Source organism: Hippopotamus amphibius, chromosome 7 (genome assembly GCF_030028045.1).
Source record: "Hippopotamus amphibius kiboko isolate mHipAmp2 chromosome 7, mHipAmp2.hap2, whole genome shotgun sequence".
In the NCBI taxonomy this organism is placed as follows: Eukaryota; Metazoa; Chordata; class Mammalia; order Artiodactyla; family Hippopotamidae; genus Hippopotamus; species Hippopotamus amphibius.
The window spans coordinates 62,958,803-62,985,746 of record NC_080192.1 but is presented as its reverse complement, the minus strand read 5'-3'; positions in this window follow the sequence as shown (position 1 = coordinate 62,985,746).

Genomic DNA, 26,944 nt, shown 5'->3' with positions numbered 1-26,944 from the left:
TGCACTTCATGAAAGCAGAGGAACTGACTACTCTTTCTTCTGGACTATTTTTGTAAGGATGTCTGTATAGTAAAGAGCCTTTATAAAGAGAGATGGCATCTCTCTCCAAAGCAAGGGGAAAGCTTGCTTATAGTTCTGGAAAATGGAAATAGTGTTTCCATCCAGAGTGAAGTAAGTCCAGCAAGATTAGTCTCGAATAGAAGAAGGATGTCTCCCTCTGAAGTAAGCAGTAGGCTAGCTTGCTGCCCATCATAAAGATTCAGGTTTCCTAAGCTCCTGTATCATAATTATAGGGGATCTTCCTCTCCTGTATTATAACCCACTACCTGTGAAGGCACCTGCCTGAGCCCATCTATGTCCCACCATGGGACTAGGGGGTCAGGGGAACTGAGCTGAATGTGCTGAGTCTCATGATGCCACAAGTACAAAAGTTCTTTGCCTTCTGCCAGTAACTGTGCAGCCATGGGGGCAACTAGGCTTTCTACTAGGGAAAATTTTAGAGAACTCGTGGTCCTTGACATGAAAATAATAACTTTTGCTGCACATTGGGAGAAAAGAACTTTAACTAAGGTGTTTTATGTCTCACCTCCTAATTTCTATTGCTATTTCCATTCCATTTTTTCTTTCAGTAAAAAAAAAAAAAAAAAAGTTTCTTGTCCTTTTTAAAATTATACCTGTCAGACCTGCTATTCTGGCCTTTTCCCCTGGCCGTCCTCCCCTCCCTCCCTTTTGCCTTGTATCTTACAATGCTTCTCTTTCCCTTTTCCTTATAGATCTACAGACTCTGTACTGACATGGTGTGTAGTCCTGCGTGGTACCAGGGAGAGTCCCATCATTCTTCCCTTAGGGAAAGCTGAGCTTTCCAACAGCCTCTCTCTAAAGGAAAACTGAATTTTAGACCAAGCCCTCCTAAAATATCTGCTAATATCCAATATTTTGGACTTCAAGAGGTCATGAATTTGTAAATTGGGTAAGAAAATGTTTGGAAAACAATCGACCAGAATACCATTAAATTTGGAGAGTTAGATTATCTGTTTTATTTGCCCATCCTCAGGAAATGTTAAGGTAGAGAATTTTCAAATTTTCTTACATTTTTAGAGTTTTTATATATATCTAAAGCCAACTTCACAACTTTTTTGAAATGCAGATGATTCAACACTTGGAATCTTTAAGCCCTTTGATTTTAAGATACTACACATAAAGATTGTCTTATTTATATTTCAGATTCGCCTGAAGAGACAGTGACATTCTAAATTGTCTTTTAGCAGAGCTACAATTGTTTAGGTCTATTGGTACCATAATCTTTGTCATGGTAAAAGGCAGAATATGACCCTGAAGTATGTTGCATGACTGTCAGTTGCCCATAGTCAAGTGCTAAGAAGATAGAAGAAAAAAAAGTCAGATCTCCTCAGCACTACAATCCCAGGTTGTCTTGATAACCCTGAGTACTGAAACAGATCAGGTAAAGAAGCTTAGACCAAGGACGAAGAAGAGAGAGAATAAAGGCTTAGACCATGCTTTAAAGCAAAGAGAGAGGAGTAGTGCTCAGGAGGGGCCTTCCTCAGCCACTCATTTGCTGGGACTCTCTGGTGGAAAGATGTCGAGGGGTTTCTGGAAATGGCTGGTAGGGGGTCCAACCCTGTCCAAGTCAGCGCACCAAACAGTGGAAGGAAAATAGGCAGAGCACTGGTAGCCTTTATTGAAAATACGTGGCCTGAGAAGCCTCCAAAGGAACATCCTGATTTGGGGCAGAAACGTTTAGTGTTTTATGGGGTTCTAGCATGGGAAGATGGGTAAAGTTTCAGCTACTGTGAAGAATAACGGAATTGTTCTTGAGGATTAGCAACCATAACTTGAGGATCTACGTTTTCTCTAAGTGAGGGAAGAGAAACAGGAGCTGCTCTTCTGTACAAAGTGGGGCTGGTTGGGAGAGCGGGGGAGAATGGCCACAGAGGCAAGTACATGCAAATCACAGAGGAAATGTCTCAGTCTCCAATCCTTCATGTGATTTCATGTAAGAAATAGGGGGATTATTCTTATTATACAGGTTTGAGTGAGGTATATCTCAGGAAAGCATGAATGGAAGATAAGTCTGGGTTATATACAATGCCAATGACCCTCAATGACCCTTGGTCTTGTATACTGTCTCCCCTTGATTGTGAAAATAGCCTTTAGGATGATGAGGTATCAACCTCTCAATGATGTTATGTTATATAGCAAAATGGATTCTTGAAGAGGCAATTTAGATCACTAATCAGTTAACTGAGACAATAAAATGAGAAATTTATGGGAGATTATTGAAGTGAGCCCATTCTAACCATGTGAGGCATTTAGATTCAGTTTTCTCTGATTTGCAGCATAAAGAGAAGTCAAGATATACAAAGCACCAAAAATATTTATTGTGGCTTTGCTGGCTTAGAAGATGGAGGTGACCCTGTGCCAAGGCATGCAGTTGAGTGGCACCTCAGGGGATAGGCAGCAAAAATTGGGAGCTCAGTCCTACAACTACCAGGAATTAAATTATACCAATAATCTGAAATCAAGTGAGAGTTTGGTACACAGCAAAATTAAACAAATACACTGGGTTTCCATAGGATAAAATATGTGGGGCTTAGGCTGGAATCACTCTTGTTGAGTGAAAATTTCCTTCTGTGAGTATCAAAGGCCCTCTACCTGTCAGATTTTTTATTTTAATATTTATTTGTTTATTTATTTATTGGCTGTATTGGGTCTTTGCTGCTGCATGTAGGCTTTTTGTAGTTGCAGCGAGTGGGGGCTACTCTTCATTGCGGTTTATGGCAGCTTCTCTTGTAGTCATGCACAGGCTCTAGGCGCGCGGGCTTCAGTAGCTGTGGCACGTGGGCTCAATAGTTGTGGCTTGTGGGCTCTAGAGTGCAGGCTTAGTAGTCGCGATGCTTGGGCTTACTTGTTCCACAGCAGTGGGATCTTCCTGGACCAGGAACCAAACCCGTGTCCCCTGCATTGGCAGGAGGATTCTTAACCACTGCATCACCACAGAAGTTGCTACCTGTCAGATCTTAATGAACAGATTTAGCCTATCTTCTGGTGTCTCCTAAGCCTGTACCAGGCCATGTTTAAGGAAAACATTGTGAAAGAGAATTCTCTGTCTGACCCTATTATACTCTGAAGTTAGAAAAGTAAGGAAAACCACCAGTGTTGAAAATATCCACCAGATGGCAGGGTCTGAGGACAGACCAGCAGGGTCCCATCTGAGAGATGTTTAAAGATTCTGGGAGGTCTATTTGCAAAGGATGGTGTGTGATCCTGATTGACCATTGTGCTCAATGGAGGAAGAGCAGTATGGGTTTTCAGGGTACTGGTGACATGGTCACGGTCAAATGAAGGACTGGTTTTGTCAGTCCACTGACATCATATCAGGGCAATGCAGGCAAAGGACAGGTCAGGAAACTGATGGCAGGGGAGGTCCAACAAAACAAGGGCCCAGTAGGAATTTGCATCGGGGGGCATTCAGAGATAAAAGAAAGGACACCATGAATTTTGAAAGAAAACAAAAGAAGGAAAAAAATACTGGAAGATAGAAGAGTTGAATTTTAGCCACTCTTTCTTTCACAGTAAGATATTGGACAAGGCAACTAAGTTTTGTGATTTCAACCTGCTTTCTCCACTTACCCCAAGCAGAGTTGCTTCATATTTTGCCCCGCTGCCTCCTTTGTCCCTGTGTCCCACACATTGTTCCATTACAGGCTCACCTCTCTCTGCCTGCCTCCTGCTCCCCTCCCCCTCACATCAGCCATCATTCTTCCTGGAAGGACTCAGTTCCTTTCCCTTGTGCTCAGGATCATGGGAACAGGGCATCTGGTGGCTGGTGGGAAAGGGCAACCCTCAACTTTGACTTGGACAGTTTGCCAACCTGCTGCTGGGAAGGGGACCTCATCTGTGATAATTCCCAAGGTGTTCCAGTAAGAGGCTACTCCTGGTGATGGAATTTCCTTGTGTCAGGGTCCTCTGCAGGGCCACTCAGCATGTACCTTTGTCCTCCCCTTATAATTCAAATTAAAGGCTTTATAGAGGAGGAACCTAGAGGAAAAGAGCTGTTTTTGAATGTGAAGAATTTATAACATTTCTAGAGATGATATACTTAAATTAAGTAAAATAAATAACTGCTGGCTTGATTGAGAATAAGTTTATATCCACTCAAAGATAAACTGATTTAGTGGAGGGATAGACCATGGATATTTTTCTATAATATCTGGTTCTTTTCCTAGTACTTTTATGTTCTTTATTTCAATGGACACATGCTGAGACATGAGAGAATTTGGGGGCTCTGTCCTTCCAGTCTCGATCCTGATTTTAATTTATCTGACTCCATGTATTTGTGACATTTGGTGGGGCTTGCTTGCTTTTATGTTGGATGGGAAAGAACATCATCTACTACCTCCCCCATCCATTTAAATTCATAAACTTAATAAACATTTATATGTTTGTGAATCTGGTGTATGTAAATATGTAAACACAAATTAAATTGTGGGTCAAAGGACTGGGTTCTTGATGTCTCACATTTACACACTTTTTAAACTCTTCTCATGGGGTCTGTAGCTATAGTCATGATCAATAGGTGGTTATTTACTAAAATCAGTCAGGCCTCAGACAGCTGGATATGTTGATTGTAAAGATACTAAAGAGCAGGAAAACAGCAAGCTTTGGTAATATAAAAAAATGGCTCCAAAGAAAAACTTCTTGGGTTCAAATCAATCCAACTCCAACTCTTACTAGCTATTTGACCTTAAGTTTCTTAGCCTCTGTGATCTTCAGTTCCTTCATCTGTTAAATATGCTCAATAATAGCACCTGTATTATCAGCTTTTTATGTGATGGGGATTAACTAGGCTACTATTTGTAAAGCATTTAAGATAGTAGCTGCCAATAGAACATGCAATAAAAGTGTGTGTTAAACGCTCTAGACTTTTCCTTTGAAGTAAAAACGGCTGTGTTGTAAGCAGACTGGAAATGGTCTCAGTCCACCATGTGCTCTTTTAGCTCCTTTTCTCCCAGGTCTAATTTTTTTATACAGGCTTTTATCCACATGACTGCCAAGAATTAAAGCAATTTGGAGATAACTTTATAAAAAGTCTTCAATACCTAGTACCAGTGTGTAAAGTAGTGAAAAGTTACCAGAAGACAGCCAATAGCACCACTTATCAGTCACAGCCTTGACCCTTCCTAAGGCTTATTGGGGGCTTATCAGGGAATTACATCACTTGGGACACAAGAACTGTTGATATCCAGCATTCTACTTTCCATTTATCAGAATACTTTCAGAGGACTTATGACGGGAAAGGCCTGAAATCAGTTCCTGTGAACCTTGTGAAACGAGGGCAGAGGATAGAACATTGAGGCCCCTGACGACAAGGAGGTACATATTGAAGGGATGGGAGTAAATCTTCTGGACACAGCAAAAGTCCTCAATTTTATTACCTTGTGTGTGGAATTTGGCCAGCCATATATGTAAGCAATAAGGACAGCTATCTCAATAAATATGCAGCTACAGGAGGCAATAAACTTTGATGGGAAAATTGTGTCAGCTGTTCTTTTTTTATTTTCAATTTTTTTTTAAATCTTTGTTGGAGTATAATTGTTTTACAGTATTGTGTCAGTTTCTGCTGTACAACAAAGAGAATCAGCCACATGTATACATATATCCCCATAACCCCTCCCTCTTGAGCCTCCGTCCCAACCTATCCATCCCACTCCTTTAGGTCTTCACAAAGCATCAAGCTGATCTGCCTATGCTCTGTAGTAGCTTCCCACTATCCATCAATTTTACACTTGGTAGTGTGTATATGTCAATGCTACTCTCTCACTACGTCCCAACTTCCTCTCCCCCCAGTATCCTCAAGTCCGTTCTCTACATCTGCATCTCTATTTCTACCCTGCCACTAGGTTCATCACTACCATTTTTCTAGATTCCGTATATATGTGTTAGCATACAGTATTTGTTTTTCTCTTTCTGGCTTACTTTACTCTGTATGACAGTCTCTAGGTCCATCCACATCACTACAAATAACTCAATTTCATTCCTTTTTATGGCTGAGCAATCTTCCATTGTATATATGTGCCACAGCTTCTTTATCCATTCATCTGTTGATGGACATTTAGGTTGCTTCCATGTCCTGATTATTGTAAATAATGCTGCAGTGAACATTGTGGTACATGTTTCTTTTTGAATTATGGTTTTCTCTAAGTATACTCCCAGTAGTGGTATTGCTGGGTCATATGGTAGTTCTATTTTTAATTTTTGAAGGAAGCTCCATACTGTTCTCCATAGTGACTGTTTTAATTTAGACTCCCACCAACAATTAAGGAGGGTTCCCTTTTCTTCACACCCTCTCCAGCATTTATTGTTTCTAACTTTTTTGGTGATGGACATTCTGACTGGTGTGAGGTGATACCTCATTGTGGTTTTGACTTGCATTTCTCTAATGATTAGTGATATTGAGCATCTTTTCATGTGTTTCTTGGCCATCTGTATGTCTTCCTTGGAGAAATGTCTGTTTAGATCTTCTGCCCATTTTTGGATTGGGTTGTTTTTTTTGATGTTGAGTTGCAAAAGCTGCTTGTATATTTTGGAGATTAAGCCTTTGTCATTTGCTTCATTTACAAATATTTTCTCCCATTCTGAGGGTTGTCTTTTTGTCTTGTTTATGGTTTCCTTTGCTGTGCAAAAGCTTTTAAGTTTCATTAGGTCCCATTTGTTTATTTTTGTTTTTATTTCCATTATTCTGGGAGGTGGGTCCAAAAGGATCTTGCTACGGTTTATGTCATAGAGTGTTATTCTTATGCTTTCTTCTAAGAGTTTTATAGTGTCTGGTCTTACATTTAGGTCTTTAATCCATTTTGAGTATATTTTTGTGTATGGTGTTAGGTAGTGTTCTAGTTTCATTATTTTACATGTAGATGTTCAGCTTTCCTAGCACCACTTATTGAAGAGGCTCTCTTTTCTCCATTGTATGTTCTTGCCTCCTTTGTCATAAATCAGGTGATCATATGTGTGTGGGTTTATCTCTGGGCTTTCTATCCTGTGCTATTGATCTATATTTTTGTTTTGGTGCCAGTACCATACTGTCTTGATTACTGTAGATTTGTAGTATAATCTGAAATCAGGGAGCCTGATTCCTCCAGCTCCATTTTTCTTTCTCAAGATTGCTTTGGCCATTTGGGATCTTTTGTGTTTCCACACAAAATGTAATTTTTTTTGTTTTAATTCTGTGAAGAATGCCATTGGTAATTTGATAGGGATTGCATTGAATCTGTAGATTACTTTGGATAGTATAATCATTTTCACAATATTAATTCTTCCAATCCAAGAACATGGTCTATTTCTCCATCTGTTCATGTCATCTTTGATTTTTTTATCAGTGTTTTATAGTTTTCTGTGTACAAGTCTTTTGTATTCTTAGGTAGGTTTATTCTTTATGTTGCAATGGTAAAGGGGATTGTTTACTTAATTTCGCTTTCTGACGTTCCATTGTTAGCATATAGGAATGCAAGAGATCCTTGTGCATTAATTTTGTATCCTGCAACTTTTCCAAAGTTTTGATAAGTTCAAGTAGTTTTCTGGTGTCATCGTTAAGTTTTTCTATATATAGTGTCATATCATTTGCAAACAGTGACAGATTTACTTCTTCTTTTCCAATTCATATTCCTGTTATTTCTTTTTCTTCTCTGATTGCCATGGCTAGGACTTCCAAAACTATGTTGAATAGTAGTGGAGAGAGTGGACATCCTTGTCTTGTTCCTGACCTTAGTGGAAATGCTTTCAGTTTTTCACCATTGAGAATAATGTTTGCTGTGGGTTTGTCATATATGGTCTTTATTATGTTGAAGTAGGTTCCCTCTATGCCCACCTTCTGGAGACTTTTTATCATAAATGGGTATTGAATTTTGTCAAAAGCCTTTTCTGCATCTATTGAGATGATCATGTGGTTTTATCCTTCAATTTGTTAATATGGTGTATCATATTGATTTGCATTTATTGAAGAATGCTTGCATTCCAGGATAAACCCCTCTTGATCATGGTGTATGATCCTTTTAATGAGTTGTTGGATTCTGCTTCCTAGTATTTTGTTGAGGATTATTGCATCTATGTTCATCGGTGATATTGGTCTGTAATTTTCTTTTTTTGTGATATCTTTGTCTGGTTTTGGTATCAGGGTGATGATGGCCTCCTAGAACAAATTTGGGAGTGTTTCTCCCTCTGCAATTTTTTGAAAGATTTTGAGAAGAATGGGTGTTAGCTCTAAATGTTTGATAGAATTCACCTGTGAAGCCATCTTATCCTGGACTTTTGTTTGTTGGAAGATTTTTTATTACAGTTTCAATTTCATCACTTGTGATAGGTCTTTTATATTTTCTAATCCGTCCTGATTCAGTCTTGGAAAGTTGTACCTTTCCAAGAATTTGTCCATTTCTTCGAAGTTGTTCATTTTATTGGCATATAGTTGCTTACAGTAGTCTCTTACAATCCTTTGTATTTCTGCAGTGTAAGTTGCTCTTTTGAATCTTCCTGTTTTATCTCACAGCAGATCCCTCTCTGTATCATGCTAGCTGTAATATATTTATTGTGCATTTTAAAGTATTAGATTTTTTATACCTGGAAAGTGCATTGCATGTTTGAAGTCCTTTGAGGTAATAAAAACTCTCATATTTTTTAAAAAATAATGCCACAACCCTTTTTGTATTAATATTTAAAAATTAATTGCTTCTTCATTTTGTCAGTATAAATCCATCACAGTACTTTTGGGGAGGGGGGATTTCCCTGGCTACCCCTTTTGAGTTCTTATGGCTACACTAATAATAAAGTTGACCCAAGACAGAATAACAGGAGGAAAAATCCCACAAATTTTAATTCATGGGCTTAGAAGCCCAACAGAAATGAGACCTAAGAAGTGGCCAAAGCATCAGCTTCTATACTTTTAGACAAAAGAAACCAATAAATTTGTGAGGAATTGACAAGACAAAGAAAGTTAGGTTTTGGTTACTCAGTTAGGAATTTAAACAGAGTTCAGGCTTGGAGGTAGGGGGATAAATTTAAGAAGTAACAAGGTTTGTTTATATAGGTTTTCCAGTCCTGATTCCCTACCTTTGGTGATAAGGGTGTCCTTCTACCTCCAGATGCAGGGAGTGCACCCCTCACATGAGATTCACTTCCTGCTTTCAAGGAGACAGAAAGGAGGGTCAGAATGTGTCTCTTGCTTTGGCCATTTCTTAAGTAACTTTAATTCAAAATGATTAATAAGTCAATTGAGGCACATTTTGGGACAGACTACTCTGGATCCCAACAGTTTCCTCCACTGAAACTTTCCGAGAAGTTTCAAATATTAACTGAGCTGGTGACTGCAGAGAGAGAGAAGGGGTTAGTAAGGCCATCTATTTCATTGAACCAGCTTCTCAGTTTTGAGGACAGTTCAGTTCAGTTCAGTTAAACTGTTATATTTCATTTCAGGAGGTTGTGATGAAGATGGCCTCCTAAAGCCAGGCCTAAGGTGAAAGCAATCTGGAATTTATGAGTCATTTCTATGGAAACAAAAGAAAAACAAAGATTAATTAGCGCAGCTTATAAATCTTTTTCTGAGCCTAGATGTAGGGTTGAAGGATCTTTCCCCGTTTGAAATATCTCTGATGAAGTAATTGGGCATGCAGGTAAATTTTCTGAGTGGCTCATACAGCAATAAGCAGGAGGATTGTATACATATGATCTTGTAAACATTTCTCTGAAGTTTATATCAAATAGTCTAGCTTCAGTTTGCAGGTCTTCAGGAAAAGGGCAATTTTAGTCTTAAGTGATTTCAAGATTCTCAGAAGAGTCAAAAAAAATTGGAAACATTAATTTAGAGATCAGTAGCCAGATATTAGAGAAAACTAGAAAAATGCAGTATCCAGTCCAATTTTCAGGTAAATAACAAAACCGCAAGGAAAAGTAATAGCACTAGAATGCCGAGACCAGCTCGGCGACTCGAGGTGAGTGACGGGTGCCGCAAGCTTGAAGAAGACACAGACACAGACTGAAGAGAAAAGTGGGACCGGGGGGCTCAAGACCTCTCAGATCAAGAGCCTTGCTGACTCATCCCACGTTGCTTTTATTGAGTTCGTCGGCTAACATTCTCAGGTTACACTCATAAACAATCAAAGGCCTCACATGACTGAGGCAATTATCTTTGTTTGCTTCCTGGGTCCGAGTTGAGCAGGTGTGGATTTGAGCTGGGCGTGGAGAGAAAAACAGCCCTGGGGGCAGGAGACCTCTCTCAGATATTGGGGGTCTGTGCCCCACCCCTGTTGGCCCCTCTGCGACTGTGCCTGTCTTAGGTTGTTCCTCCTCTGAGGAATCTTACCCGTCTTTGGCTAACCAGCCGTCCTTCAGGGCCAAACAGGGTGATATTAGTCTCCATGCCCCACACCCTCAGTTCCTCCACTGCTCAAGCAGGACATTCTGAATCCCATCGCTCGGCCCACATACTTTAACATTTTCAAGGTTTCAGAAAGGTTCCCGAATGTCTTCCCACACTAGAATACAATATTCACATGTGTATTACAGTGTAATTGAAACATGTTTTTTCTCTCTAAAATCACCCACATTTCTACCAAAGATACTCAAATTAAGACTAATTTGTTTGCAAAATGTCTAGATCTAAAAAACTTGGCCTAAGTTCAGCAAAAATAGCTAGTGGGAATCTGCTGCATAGCACAGGGAGATCAACTCGATGATGGGTGATGACTTAGAGGGCTGGAATAGGGAGAGTGGGAAGGAGTCACCGGAGGGAGGGGATATGGGGATATATGTATAAATACAGCTGATGCACTTTGCTGTGCAGCAAAAACTGGCACAACAGTGTAAAGCAATTATATTCTAATAGAGTTAAAAAAAAGAAATTAAAAAAAAATAGTGATTGACCATATAGGCATTTGTAAATATGTTTCGCCAGAACTTGTTATAAGGAATATTCAGATTGAACTTTTAATAGCCTCTCAGGGCCAATCAGTCACATTAAGATTTGTCATCTGGTTTGCCTGTAACACTTATAGATTTTGGTAAATTCCTCTCCTCCTGAGGTCCCCAAAATATCCTGAGGTTCCTGTGCCTTCCAGGAAGGGACCTTTCTTATTCACCAGGTAAGGCTACTGGGAACCCTATAAACAAGCTGCCAGGTTGTTTCTCTAAGGGGATTTATTGGCTCCATAAAGTAACAATTAAAGATATCATAGGCTAATACAGAAGGTTAAATAATTCTAAGGAAAACTTCACTTTCTTAATATTGAGAGAACCAGGCTTATATAAATAATTAAAGAGCTGATAAAGACAACATATGTGTACAGCAGAAACTGGCACACCATTTTAAAGCAATTATACCCCAATAAGATCTGAAGGAAAAAAAAGACAACATGTAACATACATGATTATTTTGACAAGACATAAGATTTTTTTTCTAGGTAAACTCTTAAAGGCCAAAAAAAAAAAAAAAAATCTTTCAGAATCTTATTATCAAGAGCAGACTAATAGGAAAAAAATCACTGTGGTTTTAACAAAGAAAGAAAACCAAATTCCAGTTTTGTACTAGTTTAATTTTGATATTAAAACTCATTAACTTAATTAAATTCATCCCAATCTTATCCAGTCCTGACCACACATAAAATTTCTTTCCAAAGATTCCTTTATTTACCATCATTTTACAATTTTCTATGTCTATTTTAGTTTATTTTCTTTCCCATTTAGAAAAAACAACTTTGGGACAAAAATCATTTTATTTTTTCTAAACAAGACTATGTCCATACTTTAAACTTTTGTTATCCCCCAATACATCCTTTTTAAAATTATTTTTTGAATTATTATACTTGGTCAATCTAACTACATATATTAATTAGAATTTTTAATTTTCTGAAATCTTATATTGTTCAATGAAAGTAAAGAACCAAACAATTGTAAACTGCATTAACATTTTGTGGTTTGACTTAAAAAAACTTTTATAATATTTAGAAACATAAGCTACTTCAAAGTACAACCTTTCTATGAAGCACAAGATGTATTTACTAACAGATCCAAGCATACTTAGTTTCTCTGTACTAAGAGGTCAAATGTAGGTATAAACTTAGACTTGTTAAGCAATTAATTTTTTAGTATTTTATCTTGTTAGGAAATGACAGACATTCAATGAATTCCCATCATTTAATTTAACTTAGCAAAAACTGTGAGGATGTAAATTGCCAAAGAGATTTAGAAAACTAAGTAGATTTTTTTTTTATTTTTTTCTTTTTTACCTTTTTGGATTGGAAGAATCAATATTGTGAAAATGACTATATTACCAAAAGCAATATACAGATTCAGTGCAATCCCAATCAAATTACTAATGGCATTTTTCACAGAACTAGAACAAGAAATTTTACGATTTGTATGGAAACACAAAGACCCTGAATAGCCAAAGCAATCTGGAGAAGGAAAGATGGAGTTGGAGTTCTCATTATTAGAGAAATGCAAATCAAAACTACCATGAGGTATCACCTTACACCAGTTAGAATGGGCATCATCAGAAAATCTACAAACAGTAAATGCTGGAGAGGTTGTGGAGAGAAAGAAATGCTCTTGCATTGCTGGTGGGAATGTAAATTGATACAGCCACAATGGAAAACAGTATGGAGGTTCCTTGCAAAACTAAAAATAGAACTACCATATGCCCCAGCAATCCCACTACTGGGCATATACCCAGAGAACACCATCATTCAAAAAGACACATGCACTGCAATGTTCATTGCAGCACTATTTACAATAGCCAGGACATGGAAGCAACCTAAATGTCCATCAACAGATGAATGGATAAAGAAGATGTGGTATATACATACAATGGAATGTTACTCGGCTGTAAAAAGCAAGGAAACTGGGACATTTCTAGAGACATGGATGGACTTAGAGACTGTCATATAGAGTGAAGTGAGTCAGAAAGAGAAAAACAAATATTGTATATTAACACATATATGTGGACTATAGAAAAATGTTACAAATCAACCGGTTTGCAAGGCAGAAATAGAGACACAGATGTAGAGAACAAACATAAGGACACCAAGTGGGGAAAGCAGGGAGGGTTTGGGGGGGGAATGAATTGGGAGACTGGGATACCAAATTGTACACTCTAAACATATGCAGTTTATTGTAAAAAATAAAAAGTTAAATATATATATTTCTCAAAAAAAATTATAGTATAGTTGATTAACAATGTTGTGTTAATTTCAGGTGTACAGAAAAATGATTCATTTATACATATATATGTTCTTTCTCAGGTTCTTTCTGATTATAGGTTATTAGAAGATATTGAACATAGTTCCCTGGGCTATATTGTTTTCTCTCTATTTTATGTATGGTAGTGTGTATCTGTTAAACCCAATCTCCTAATTTATCCCCTGCCACCTTCCCCTCTTTGGTAACCATATGGTTATTTTCTATGTCTGTGAGTCTGTTTCTATTTTGTAAATAATTTCATTTATATTATTATTTAGATTCTACAGATAAGTGATATTATGTGATATTTATCTTTCTCTGTCTGAGTTACTTCACTTAGAATGATAATCTCTAGGTCCAAGCAGGTTGCTGCAAATGGCATTATTTCATTATTTTTTAGGGCTGAGTAATATTAATATATATGTATATAATATATAAGGTATTATATGGAATATAATATATTAAATACATCAAAATATTTAATAAAATATAATATATATGTTATAATATATATTAATTTATACATATTTTTATATAATTATATATGTAACATTTTCTTTATCTATTCATCTGCTGATGGACACTTAGTTTGCTTCCATGTCTTGGCTATTGTAAATAGTACACTATGTATCTATTTGTATTAGAGATTTCCTATTTTCCAGATATATGCCCAGGAGAGGGATTGCTGGATCATATTATAATTCAATTTTTAGGTTTTTAAGAAACTTCCATACTGTTCCTTATAGTGGCTGCACCAATATATATTTCTACCAACAGTGTAGGAGGTTTACCTTCTCTCCACATCCCCTGTAACATTTATTAATATTAAACGTTTTGATGATGGCCATTCTGATAAGTGTGAGGTGTCACTGTGGTTTTGATTTGCATTTCTCTAATTATTAGTGACGTTGCACATCTTTTCATGTGCCTATTGGCTATCTGTATGTCTTCTTTGGCGAAATGTCTATGTATGTCTTTTCCCCATTTTTTGATTGGTTAGTTTCTTTTTTTGATATTGAGTTGTATGAGCTGTTTGTATATTTTGGAAATTAATCCTTTTTCAATCACATCATTTGCGAATTTTTTCTCCCCATTCATAGGTTGTATTTTTATTTAGCTTTGGTTTGCTTTGCTGTGCAAAAGCTTATGTTTGATTAGATCCCACTTGTTTACTTTTGGTTTTATTTCTTTTGCCTTGGGAGACAGACCTGAGAAAACATTGCTATGAATTACATCAAGAATGTTTTGCCTATGTTCTCTTCTAGCAGTTTTATGGTGTTATGTCTTATATTTAAGTCTTTAAGCCATTTTGAGTTTATTTTTGTGCATGGTGTGAGTGAGTGTTCTTATTTCATTGATTTACAAAAGGCTGTCCAGCTTTCCCAGAACCACTTGCCGAAGATTCTGTCTTTTCTCCATTGTATATTCTTGCCTCTTTTGTTGAAGACTAACTGACCATAGGTGTGTGGGGTTTTTTTATGGGTTCTGTATTCTGTTCCATTGATCTATTTGTGTGTTTTTGTGCCAATACAACACTGTTTTGATTGTTCTAGTTTTGTAGTATTGTCTGAAGTATGAAGGGTTATGTCTCCTGCTTTGTTCTTTTTCCTCAGAATTGCTTTTGCATTTCTGCGTCTTTTGTGGTTCCATATAAATTTTAAGGTTATATGTTCTAGTTCTGTGAAAAATATCATGGGTAACTTGACAGGTATCTCATTAAATCTATAGATTGCTTTGGGAGTATGGCCATTTTTAACAATATTAATTCTTCCAATCCAAGCATGGGATAGCTTTCCATTTCTTTGAGTCATTTTCAATTTCCTCTCTCAACGTTTTATAGTTCTAACCATATAAGTCTTTCACCTCCTTGGTCAGGTTTATTCCTAAGTATTTTTTGACACAGTTTTAAAAGGGATTTTTTTTTTGTCTTTCTCTTTCTGTTATTTCATTGGTTAGTGTAAAGAAATGAAGCAGATTTCTGTATGTTAATTTTGTATCTTGCTCCCTTGCTGAATTTATCATTTCTAATATTTTTGCATGGAGTTATTAGAGTTTTCTCTATAGAGTATCATGTCATCTGCATAAAACAATTTTACATCTTTCCTTTTGATATGGATACCTTTTTTTTTCATGTTTTATTACTGTGGCTAGGATTTCCAATACTACACTGAATAGAAGTGGTGAGAATAGGCATCCTTGTCTTGTTACAGATTTTAGCAGAAAGGATTTCAGCTTTTCACCATTGAATATTATGTTGGCTGTGGGTTTGGCATAAATATCTTTTACTATGTTGAGATATGTTCCCTCTATACCCACTTTGGTGAGAGTTTTTATCATGAATGGAAGTTGAATTTTATCAAGTGCTCTTTCTGAATCTGTTGAGATGATCATGTGGTTTTTTTCCTACTGTTTTGTTGATGTGGTGTAGCAAATTGATTGATTTGCCTATGTTGAACCATTGTGACTCTAGGATGAATCCAACCTGATTATGGTTTATGATCTTTTTATGTGTTGTTGGATTCAGTTTGCTAATGTTGTGTTGAGAATTTTTGCATCTATATTCATCAAAGATATTGGCCTGTAATTGCCATTTTCGATAATGTCTTTGTCTGGTTTTGGTATCAGGCTGATGGTGGCTTCATAGAATGACCTTGGGAGTGTTCCCTCCTCTTCAATCTTTTGGAAGAATTTCAGAAGAATCAGTATAAGTTCTTCTTTGTATGTTTGGTAGATTTCCCCAGTGAAATTATCCAGTCCTGGGCTTTTGTTTGCACAAAACTTTTTTTTTTACTACAGATTCTCTTTCACTTCTAGTGATTGGACTGTTCAAATTATCTGTTTCTTCTTGATTCAATTTTGGTGGGCTGTATGTTTCTAGAACCATCCATTTCTTTTAGGTTGCCTTATAGATTGACATTTCTAAAACAGTTATTTTTTAAAAATTTACCTAAAAACTTATATCTATTACATCTATTTAATCTATTTTTCCTTAATAATCACGCTTAGATTACTCGTAAACATTTCCTGAGACATTAAAGCAATTAGCCATTATTTTGTTTCTTTGTTTGTTTTTCTGAGAAACTTTGCAACAGAGACAAAATTCACCCCTTTGACTAGTAACCAGGTAGAACAAAAGTTGTTTATCTGCATTATATTTCATGCTAACTCTGAAGGCATAATTGTATTTATTGAACCAAGAAACTTAAAATTAACTTTTATTTACTAAAGATTATCTTAGATCTTGTGACTTGAAAAAATTTAGGTTAGTTTTTTTTTTTTTTTTTTATAGTTGTGGCACATGGGCTTAGTTGCTCCATGGCATGTGGAATCTTCCCAGGGCAGGGCTCGAACCCATGTCCCCTGCATTGGCAGGCAGACTCTTCACCACTGCACCACCTAGGAAGTCCTAGGTTAGTTTTTATTGCATTTTTGAGAATTCTTTATAGCTACTTGATTGTTAAAGCAAATAAGTAGAGCTCTTTGACAGGTTAATTTTGGCAATCCCAACTAGAGGTAACACACACATGTAGATATATAGACAGACACAACCATAGGTCTCATAATTTTCATTTTAAAATTTTAGTCATGAGTTAGGTACAACACAAAACTCACAATTTATAAATAACAGATTATTCACTCAGATGACTAAAATATTTTACTATATGTGGAGAAGAGTTTTAAGATCTATATGTGTTCTTGACAAGCAATTTTGAGAAGCCTATGATTTATTAGAGTTTGGGAAAGAGAAACTTTTTGGCAGTTTGTGTTTTAAAAGGCCTATTTCCCTCTCTCTCTCTCTCTTTCCATTTAGTTTAATGCTCTACACACTGAGTTAACCTAGACCCAGTCTCAGGCTATGTAACTTGTGTGTACATTTCAAATACATAATAAGATTTATAACTTTAAGGAACATAGAAAAATGAAATTTTTCTCTTAGGAATTTTAGAATATATTTGCATATTATCATAAGTTTTAGGGTAATTACTGTTAATTTTTTTCTCAAATAGAAGGCATTATTTCTCCCGTATCTTGATCTTTTACAATATCTACAAACATTTTGAGGGGAATAGCTGAGACCTTGAGACTGGCAAGGATAGGTGGGTCTTGACTGTTTATAGACTTGTAATCCTGGCTTTAAAAAGATTTGCAAGAAGAAAGACAGTTGTTTCTGTTAGCCCTTGCATATTGGCTCCAGTTGATTTATTTCCTGATTAATTGTAGGAGGGCCTCAGGAATTGCTAAGGTGATGGGGCACTTTTTAAGAAAAGGAATTTATGTTAATTTTTGTTTTAAGTCTAGAATTTCCTTTATTTAATAAAGGATTCTTTAAGATGAGTCACTAATGTGATTTTCTCAAAAGTACCAATATAACAGCTGTTATGATGAGAGCTCTTGAAAACCTGTTTCCTTTGAAATGTAGCCAATGTAAAGGATTCATCCTCTGGCCATTGATGACTAGGATCATATGTTAATTTCAAATATGACTCAAATCAATAAGTATTTTATTATAGCTTAACCAAAGAAGCAAGAGGAGTCTCACAAGCTAGTACATAGCCTACCGAGATCTAGAAATTTCACTTCCGGGGTTAGTCTAATAAGCAATAAAGCTTGAGATGACAAAGGCCCCATAAGAGACCCCAAAAGAACTGAGACCCCCTTATGACAAACTTCCCTGATTGCTGGCACAGCCAGGCAAAGGGAGCACTGCTTGTGACTTCATGACTTCAAATCTTGGAAACCCAGACAATTCCTCTGGCCCCCAGATGCACCCCAGTAAGTGCATCTTCCTAAAGGCAGAGACCAGAGATAGTGTTTTCACTGGAGAGAAAGTTAAGCTCTCATGATATAAAACAAGAGAGAAGGAAAAATTTCATCTACTTTTTCATAGAGGACACACAGTAAAGTTTGTCTAAATGACACCAGTTTTGTAAGAAGCATTGACTCACCAGCCTGTGAGATTGGCTGACAGCAGACTTAGAGGGCCTATGCCTGTGTTCTGCCCTATGGTTCTTGCACCTTATAACAAACAACACAGGAGACAGAGATCAGGAAAAACAATGACCGTCTCTGGGAGGTAAAGGATTCCCAAGAGTTGCTCATCCAAGGATCTAGCTGCACTAATATTTTCTCCCGCTTATTTAAATTTAGAGAGAGAGAAAGGGGATTCACAACACTTCCCCTTCCAGCAGACCCCGTAGGCAGAGATTTAGGAAGCTGACATGGCAAGAAACATTACCTTCTGCAGGCTTTTGTCAGGTGTCCCAGGACCTCTCATTTGCAGCAGACTTAGGGCAGGAAGCAGGGAACAGCTTGCTTCCTGCCCCCAGCCTCTTGCTTGGCTCAACAAGTGTCTAGGAGGAGGAGATTTTCCCTTCTACCCCTTTAGAGTTCTTATACATGGACTAATAATAAAATTGACACAAGACAGATTAACAGGAGAAAAAGAGAGAAATTTTAATTCAAGTGCGTAGAGGTCTTACAAAAATGGAACCTAAGAAGTGGCCAAAGCAGGCAGCTTTTATACTTTCAGACAAAGGGACAATGCATTTGTAAGAACTTGACAGAATTAAAAACTTAGGCTTTGGATACCTAATTAGTGAAGAACCTAAACAGAGTTTGGGTTTGGGGTAGTAAATTAAAGAAGTAACAAGGTTCATTTACATAAGCTTCTCAGGCTGAACTCCCTATCTTTGCCATAAGGGTGTCCTTCTACCTCCAGATGCAGGGAGGGCACTTTTCACATGAGATTTATTTCCTGTTTTCAGGGAAACAGAAAGGAGAGTTAGAGTATGTCTCTTGCTTTGGTTGTTTCTTAATAACTTTAATTCAAAATAATCAATATGTCATTAGGGTGCATTTTGGGGTGTCCTACTCTGGGCCCTCATAGCACCAAGGATACTGGATACGTCCCATCTGCACCCTTCGATAACTCTGAAGAATATGACTGCATCCCTTATTTATTGAAAAATAGAGGTATCTTTCCCTGGTTACTAACTCTTAAGAAAGTATAGCTATTTTTATTAAATGCAGAAAGAAATTGTACTAATTCAACAAACACATATGAACCTACCATTCAGGAAAAAAATATTATCATTTCCATTCTTTGCTTAAAATCTTCAGTCTCAATAAAAAGACACAAACTCATTATAAATTTTCTGGGCAAATACTACAATAAATTTCTCTCTATTCATTCATTATTTTTTCAACTATATGGGAATGAATTAATACACAATATATAATATTAACCTATGTCCTTTAGAAGCACATGTACATTTTGTCAAGAAGTTTGTATTCTTCCTGCAACTTGCATTTTATTTTTCATTCAAAATTATGTTAAGATTTAGCTTAACTGTTGTTTAGTATTCCATTATATTTTGTTTATCCATATATCTTGATATACACATCCCTCTTTCTGTGGACATTTAGTTTAATTTTTTTTCTTCCTAAATTTTCATTCTGTGTTCACTTGTGTTCCTTAGATTCCAAATGGATATTCCTCAGTGATTCTTGTAAGTATTCAATTTCACCACACCATCTCAGAGGCAACTGACATCAAACAAACAACTTCAATAACCCTAGAAACCTAGCCCCTTCTCCAGCCACTTTGACCTTCCTTAGTCATCAGATCCTTACATTCCCACTTGCGCGGATATTTTGAGGGATGGCAGCTATTAATGCTCAAATTGATTAAACATGTTGAACTGAATGGAGGTCTAACCTTTGGCTTCTGAAGTGGGTCTTGAGAGATTACTGTGCCTGAAAAGAAATGGAGAAACCTCCTAAAGCCACCAGAAGTTGTGCTCAGTCATTTGGGTTTGGCCATCTCTTCACCACCACTACCTGATGCCTGACACAGAAGACAGGACTCCATATTCACAGGGAACAGAAGGAAACCTATCAATTTACCATTGAAAGAAGGGGGGTAGATGAAGGAGGAAGGCACCTTGAATGAAATGTTAGCATCATCTGGGTCTAGGGAGCTGTGTCCTGTGCCATATGCAATGTACTGAATCATAAGCAACCACCCCCTGATAGACTCACCTTACCAAGATTCAGCCACCTTTTTTTTTTTTTTTTTTTGTATAAACAACACCAGCTTGGTGTGATTTATACTGAGGAATGCTGTTGGTGGTAAAGGCTTCTAAAATTCCCTCTGCAAACTCAGCCACCAACTTGAGAGTCATTTTTTCCTCACACTTTTCAAAGATGTGTTGCCATCTTTCAGAATGAAAACTGTGTTTCCTCCATGGGAGTCGCCTCCTGTCTGTGAAATAGCCTTGGTAGAGGAATGCATAATTTCAGTGATGCAGAAAGACTTGAGGCCACGCCTCAGGCATTTTGGATGCAAAACATCTGCCTGTCAGCAGAGAGAAGCCTGAAGTGGTGAACTGAGCAGATGGTGTATTTCATATCTGGGGTCCTTAGCTTTTCTTCATGTTGTAGACCTTGTCCAACACCCTGGAAAGAATGGACACACATTGATTTTCAAGAGCCCAGAATCTTCTTCCCTGAGAGTGAATCAAAAATAGTTTGTGAAAGACCATCTGAAGAGCAGTCTCTGCTGAAGGGTCACTTGGTGACCAGAGTAACAGCTGATCCTTGGTGTCTCTATTTTCCTAAAAGATGGTTTGCATTACTACCTTTGGATCTCAGTGCTTTGAATCCTCTGGATTCGGTGGAAATTTCTTGAGAAGCTTTCCCTTGTCCAATCCACCCCCCAATTCCTTCTAGGTGTGCTTGCTCTTGCCTGGACGCTTTTTGCCAGAGATAGATGTTTTTACTCTTATTCCAAGAGAGGAACGTTAAACTGAAAGCTATGATAGTGGGGGGAACATAGTAGCAAAGGAGAAGAGAACAATGTCATGAAAACTCTGGAGTCTTTAAAGAATCATGAAGAGGCAAAGCAGCCAATGCCTTTTGTTCAGTAGAGGAACCAGTTTGCTAACCCGAGAGAAACTGCAGGCTTCCACAGATCGAGAAACTTGGCAGTTGGATGTGGAAGCATTTAGATCTGGGGGAGAAAAAAAAATTAGCCTGTGTTGAATTTGAAACATTTCCAGTTGTTGCTTCTTCCGTGTCAGAGGACAGCTTATTTGCAGCCTGGTGGTGTGGGGAGCTGTCATCCTGAAGCTGGCAACAGCTACCAGTTGTTCCCACTTCATACCAAGATCCAGAGAGTGGCTAGGATCCACAGAAAAGATCTCCTACTTCTCTTCCTTGGTGAGCATTCTTGAGTGTCTCCTCAAGGGATAGCTGGCAATGCTGGGATGGAAAAACAGATGGGATAAGTGATGTGCAGAGCTCAGATGATGTTGAGGGGTGTAGGTGGAGGGGTATCCAGGGCTCCAGGAATCTAAGTGGTGACACGCCACATTTAGTAAGCAGCCAGCATGTGCATATTTTGTTTAATGAGCAGTTTTTATAAGTCACAGACATATGCTTTGTCCCTTCTTGTTGTTTTAATGGTAAGCTACTATGTTCTTTAGTGAAATCTTAAGTCTTCTCTGAGTGAGATTTGCTTATCAGCAGCAAGTCAGCACCACATGCCCAGACTTTCCTGGACATGCCCCCACCCCCTTGTTCCAGCACCTTGCCTCTTGCTATCCTGCAAATACAGATTCCTCTTCAAAGTCCCCAGTGGGAATGGAGTAGGGGAACGGACCAGAGAAAGCTCAAGGACCAAAAGTAAGCAACACTTACCAAGAGTCAGGGATGTGCCCTGTTAAATTCTGGGCAGAAAGGCGGTGGGTGCCAGAGGCTCACAAAGGAGTGGGTGACAAACCTTAGAGAAATCTGGGGGCCAAATCTAGACAGAGACAGAACAGCCCAAGGATGCCACCTACAAGAATAGCACCTGATGCTGAGTGGAAAAGTTTCTGAGGTAGGGGCTCCTTGTCTGTGATCCTAGACTGTCAGGCTCCCAGCAGTGTGTGATCACCAGTTCACCAAGATGAGCTGTCCTCCCACTTCACACTTTGGAACCCAAGTTTTTATAATGCTCCCTACTTGGCTTATTCTGAGGATTCCCCAGAACATGTTGCCCAGGAGGAGTCACCTGGATCTTGAAAACTATTCCAACCTATTCAAAGTTTTACAAGAGTCAGAGCTATAAGCAAGGTTTTTCTTTCTTTGTTTTTTTTGTCACCTAAAACATTGAGGCTAAAATGGCGGCTTTCTCAAAGGGAAGAACATAAATGAAGGGACAGAAGGTTTTCCTTGTTCTAACCTTCATTACAATCAAGATTCTTAACTGTATCACAAGACTCTCTCTTGATATCCCTGGAGTCTCACCCACTCTTCTCATTCATCCTTAAATCTTTGCTATCACTAACCTGTTCTCTATCACTATAATTGTGTTATTTTATGAATATTTATAAATATAATCAACTAATATGTATCTTTTGATATTGGACTTCTCACTTGCATTATTTCCTAGTGGTTTTCCAAATTATTGTCTTTATTAGAAGCTTGCTTCTTTTTCTTGATGAATAGTATTTGCGGTGTGGACAAACCAGTTTGTTTAACTGTTCACTTATTGAAGTATCCAGTTTTTGCTATTACAAATATAAGCCTCTATAAACTTCTCTTTACAAATTTCTATGTGAAAATATATATATTTTTAATTTCTTTGGGATATTTGTTTAGCAGGGCTCGGAGGAGAATCTACAGCATTAAATATCTACATTAGAGAAGAAGATAGATCTCAAATCAACAATCAAGGTTGTTACCTAAAAACTAAACTAAACCCAATAACAGGAGAATAAAGGAAAAAAATCCAGATGAGAGCAAAAATCAGTAATTATCATTGTGACAGAAATGCAACTTAAAAGACTTTTATAAACTCCTACACTGCTCAAGAGAGGAATACAGGATCTTTTCAAGTGCACCCGCACATTACCCATATCAACCATAGTCTGAATCATAAAACAAATCTGAATAAATTTCAATGTTCAAATCATACAAAATGTTTTCTGATCTGAGCTGAAAACAGAAAAATAATTGAGAAGAAGCCATAAAACCCAAAGATAGCTCTTTAAGATGGTACATAAAACTGACAAATCCTCTAACCTCACTGAAGAATATTAAGATGGAGATCCAAATGGCTAATGCCAACAATGGGAGCAGGGACACCATAGAACATCCAACGGGCCTTAAAAGGCACTGGAAATATCATAGGTAACTTCACATCAATAAATACGGCAACTTACATGAAACAGACAAGTTCCTTGAAAGACACAAACCAAAATGTTCATTCAAGCCTTCCCATAAAGAAAACTTTGCAGAGAAATTACTTCACTAGTGAATGCTGCCAAATATTTAAGGAAGAATTAATGTCAATTCTATGTAAATTCTTTCAATAAATAGAAGATAAAAGAACATTTCCCAGCACATTTTATAAAGTCAGCCATATCCTGATATGAAAACCAGAAAAAATATATTAAAACAAGCAAAAATACTCCTCATGAACAAAGATATAAACTTTCCTACAAAATTTTAGTACCTTGAATAAAGAAAAATATTAAAGAATAAACTCTGATGGAGGATTATTTGCCTCAGAAATATGGCTTGTTTTATCATTCAAAAGCTTCAATACAATTCACCATAATAATAGAATATAAAAGAAAAATACGTGTGTGTGTTTTATAATTTTAAAGCAGCGAATACTTCAACTGTAATTCAGAATTACAAGGTTCTCTCTAAAATTCCTCTTTTTCTTATTTGTAATTACTTTCTCCCACAGAGAGCACACTGACTCTGATTGCCTACAATATATTTACTTATCTATTTAACTCAAGTATTTATATATTTTCAGTTTGCTATTCTAGATCTTTGTGACAAACAAACTTATCTGCTAGAGTAGTGTGTACAGTTCTTTTTTGTCTCTAGCGAGTACAAGTATCCGGCTAAAATATTGTTTTCCAAAGTCATTTAAATCAGTTCATTTTCCCCACCCTCCTCAGTATGGTTATTTGATTCATTGTAAAAGAGTTAAATCAATATGCATTCACCTACATTCTATCTTGGGTTCCTTCCAATTTTATCAAAACATCATGTTGTATACCTTAAATATATACCATTTTTATTTGTCAAATATACCTCAATAAATCTAAGGGAAAAAAACAGAAGAAAAACAAGGCCATTCAATGGATAGTCTTTTGAGAAATGGTGTGAGAAACAATTTGATGTGAACATGCAAATTAAATTAACCTTGACCAACACTCACATCTTATTCAAAAACTAACTCAAAATGTATGGCAGATCTAAAAACAAAATGTGAAATTATAATACTAGAAAAAGAATATATAGGAGATGATCTTGTGAGTTAAGCAAAGACTGAAAAAAAATTACAAACTGCACAAGTACAGAAATAGATAAGTTGGACTTGATAAAATGAAAAGGCTTTCCTTTCCGTGAGACCCTGTTAAGAATATGAAAAGGCAAGTCAACAACTTGGAGAAAATATTTCCAAAACATATACCCACAAAGAAATTTTATCTAGAATATATAAAGAACTCTTACAACTTCATAATAATAAGACAAACAACCCAGTACAAAATGGGCAAACGTTTCAAGCAGTTATTTCCCCAAAAAGATATGTAGATGGAAAATTAGCACCTGAAAAATTTCTCGACACCATTCATTATTAGAGGGGCAGATTAAATCACAATGAGAGGTAACTACATGCCTATAAGAATGGCTAAAATTAGAAAGCCTGACCATACTAAGAATGCAAAACAGCTGGAACTCTTACACACTGCTGGTGGTGATATAAATAATACCATGACTTCAGAAAATGTGTGGATGTTTTTAAAAAGTTAGAGATATGTCTATTGTGCAACACAGGTATTCCACTCCTAGATATTTATGGAAGATAGATGAAAGCGTTTGTCTCCACATAAACTTATACACTAACACTCACAGCAGCTCTATTCATAATAGACAAAAAATGAAAACCTCCCGAATGTCCATCAATACAAGAATTGACAAATTGTGCCATACATACACAATAGAATTGACTCAGCAGTGAAAATAAATGAGGTATTGATGCCTGCAATGATATGAATGAATTTCAAAATAGTTATCCTCATATAAGCAACCAGGGAGAGAAGCAGGCCATGTATTATTTAACTTATATGCAATGCTAGAAAATGCAGATTAAACACAACTTATAGTGTCAGAAAACAGATCAGTGGTTGCCTTGGATTGGCGGAAATTGGAGAAGTTGAAAATGAGAGGTGGGGTGGGGGAGGAAGCCTTCATGGTGATGGCTATGTGTACTATAGGGATTATTTTGATAACTCCATGGCTGTATTTATATGTCAGGACATCAATTTTTAAATGTCCTTTAAATATGTACCCTTAACTGCACCTCAAATATACCCTGATAAAACTGAAAAGTAAAAACAAACAAAATATAAGGATTCTTCATTGGAGCAAAGTTTCACTGGGAGGCACCAGGTCTGGACACCAAGAAGGAACCGGGAAAGTCTGGCAGCTAAAAGCGAGACAATGTAGTTAGAACAAGTTGATAATGAAGGTCTATGTAAGCCACAAGCATTGAACCCTCACTGCCAGCACTGCAGGGTCCCCAGCGCCATACCCACTGGTGATGATCTCTGATTGTTTCTTTCTCTTTGTGCCACTGCCGGGCTGGGCAACCCATTGTCATGCCTCCATCACATACCAGGGCTCTAGACTCCAGAGAACTGGGAGGTGGAGGATATCTGTCGCCCTTACTTCTGTAGTGGGCTCCATGACCTGCCTTCTCTATGACCCGCATCAAGGGGGTGGCCCTCAACACAAAGGAAGCACCCTCATTCTGAGTAGCCAAGAGGGGGACAAGACAAGTGGCTCTCTGGTCATTCACATGATTCATTGCTTCCGAAGGATCAGGAGCCCTCGAGTCCCAGGTCTCTCTGACTCACTCCTGTGTAGAGCACTCTGCACAACACACTCCTGCCTCTCTACTTGCTTAGGGACATAGCTCAGCAACCCAATTCTGACCCCTGTGTATTACATAACTTGCATTTCCATTTGCAAGATATGTTCCATGTGTTCCCTGTGATATATAACTACAGCAGACATTTAATCTTAGAGGATGCAGGAATAATTTTTTTTTCCCTCCGAGTTTAGTGTCTTTTTCTAACACTCTCTCTATTTTTTTTAAAGCTCTTTATTGGAATATAATTGCTTTACATTGCTGTGCCAGTTTTTGCTGTACAACAAAGTGAATCATCTGTATTTATACATATATCCCCATGTTCCCTCTCTCCCGCAACTCCCTCCCAAACTCCCTATCCTATCCCTCTAAGTCATCGCCCATCATCAAGTTGATCTCCCTGTTTTATGCAGCAGTTTCCTACTAGCTATCTGTTTTACATTTGGTAGTGTATATATGTCAATACTATTGTCTCGCTTCGACCCAGCTTCCCCTTCGCCCCCCACCCCATGTCTCAAGTCCATTCTCTACCAAAAAGTTCAAAGTGCCTGTTCCTGCCTCTAATTTTCCCCAGCACTAAGGTCTGCGCTGGGCGGATTCTCCCCCCTAGTGGTGGTTTGTTTAATCCTCCCATAGTTACTTAAAAGCCTATTCTATAGAAGAGTGGTGACATTCAAATTTTTGACTGCTATTTACAATAAGAAATATAGTTTATACTTCAACACTTTTCAATCATTCATATGCTGAAAACTAAAATAATAA